A 2,197-nucleotide genomic window follows, 5' to 3' on the forward strand; every position below is an offset into this window, starting at 1 on the left:
CAGCTCTATTCAGTAAAGCATGTAGTCCTATACAATCTAGTGGGATTTAAGCACTTTCTTAAATGCTGTGTTAGCTAGGAATTAATTTGAAATCCATTCCAGCTGTAATTTTATTTGGCAAGTTCAGAGCTAAATTCAAAGTTTAAGTGTTAAATTTACTGTTAAAGTAAAACTTAGAATCTTATCTAAAGCAAAATATGTTTACTTAATAGTTTTGCTTTTACTGAGTATGTTAATGTTCATCCACAGCTAAACATATTACAGTAGCTTTAGTTTTGCACTCGTTCTTTTTTTTCACTGACTATGCCTTTACTGACTATGCCTTTACTGACAGTATGGCTGTCATCCTGATGTGTCTAGAGGCATATTTCGATCCAAATTTTTTTGATTTGCATATTCTAATATTATCTGGTCAAGAGACAGACCCACCAGTATCAAATACAAGCCTAATGACAAGAAGCTTGTATTTCTTAATTAACTTGTGCAGTCTGCTTAGATACAGTCTACAGATCTTCCCTGAGCTTTTCAGACTGCTGATTAATGAGAAGAACAGGAGCAAGCATGTAAGGCTCAATCAGTGGTCTAACAACACATTTCAAACCTTCTCTCTCTTACTCATTTTATTGTATTCTGAAAACAAATGAATTGTACTCAGAAAAATAATATTCTGTAATTTATCTGATAAAAATATCATTAAGCTTTTTAATTGAAACAGAGAAGATGTATTAGAAATGCTGTTCTTTTAAAAGAAATGCTATTCTTTTAAAAGAAATTCTATTATTTTAAAAGAAATCATTCTCTTGAATACATACTAACCTGGATGCTTCCACTCCCCTCTCCAATATGAAGCTTCCTCCAAAAGTATTTCAAAACCATATTTTGTTTTGTTTTTCTTTTCATCTGTGTCTCTGCTCCTTGTGTTAATCTCTGAAGCTTTGGTCACAGCTAAATAGAAATATTTGTAATACGGACGATTGATTTTTTTTCATTCTCTTGAATACATACTTGTTTGTCTCAAATAATGCTTTCAATATAGGCTTTCATTTATCATTAGGCACCTCTTTCAAAACAGGCAAAAAGCTGTTGATATTTCTTTTACTGGGAGGTGTTTGAAGAAGGAGTAATAGATTTAGTAGCACAATAGAGACAAAAGCCTGAGAAATTTTGTATTAAATATAACTTTGTATTAAAGATAACTTTGCATTAAAGATAACTTTTATGTGTTCTAAAAGTAAGTTTTGTTTAAAATTAGACTTTCATTCTCATTACTGAAATGATTTCCTAGCTTCTCCAAAGATGGTGGAGATTCAGTTTTAGCTCTTCAGTTTTAAAGAAAATAGATCAAAGAATAACATTAAAAGCAATAATAAGGGTTTTTATATTGAAATTGAGAGTAAGTTAATACTAATTGATCTAGAGGCTGGGATTAATCTGGAGAGGGTCTCTAAAGCTGAAGTAGCTCTATAACCAATCTATACTTATAGGCTCTCGTCCACTCTCTATGCATTAAAACATGCCTTGCACAGTACTGGTGACTCTCCTCCCTCTTTTTTGTTCTGTATCACATAGTGTAGAAGTACTTCCTCAAGAACAAAAGTCTGGCAATATTTTCCTGGCTCTCAGCCAGCAGTCATGCTATTCCACTACAGTTCACCAGTCCCTTATCATACCCTAGCTGAGCTGGCAACCACAAAGTATCATACTTTGAGGTTCATTTTTCCACTTGAACACTGTGAAACATTTAAGAAAGGTGCCATCCTTAGAAGGTAGCTTCCTAAGAGAGAGGAGAGCAGAGGAGTAAGAGCTCTTCTGAACCAGGAGGAAAGGATTAGTGAATATCATCTCTGTCTAACCTATGTGCTAAATCCTAACATCCTACTCAGTTTTTAATCAAGCAAAGCTCTTTCTGAAATCAGTGGGTTTTTCCTCTTAGTTGAGCACTAGATAAAGTTTGTTTGAGTGTTTCAGGACTTCTGTCATTCAGTTTCTGTGATTCATTCTGCTTTTTTTTTTTTTTTTTTTCCTTAAGCATATCAAGTCCTGGCTGTTAGTCCTGGCTGTTATATATCTGATGATAGAAGAAGTCACTGTTAGTGAAGAAGCATAAAATTATCAACTTTTCCCATCTTCAGAGTATTGACAGTTGTCAACTTACATTTTCAGAGGCTAAGAAATGCACTAAGTCTCATTTCACTCT

At 33.7% G+C, this 2,197-nt stretch overlaps 1 protein-coding gene across 1 annotated transcript in view; it reads left to right on the plus strand.

Moving 5' to 3' along the window:
* LOC104532360 (alpha-1-antiproteinase F) overlaps positions 1–2,197 on the plus strand; it is a gene marked incomplete at its 5' end in the record, with an annotated part of 13,054 nt that overhangs the window by 5,231 nt on the left and 5,626 nt on the right. The gene's annotated exons all lie outside the window — the stretch shown is intronic.

The sequence above is a fragment of the Antrostomus carolinensis genome, unplaced genomic scaffold (assembly GCF_000700745.2).
Source record: "Antrostomus carolinensis isolate BGI_N321 unplaced genomic scaffold, ASM70074v2 scaffold39101, whole genome shotgun sequence".
NCBI classification, from domain to species: Eukaryota; Metazoa; Chordata; class Aves; order Caprimulgiformes; family Caprimulgidae; genus Antrostomus; species Antrostomus carolinensis.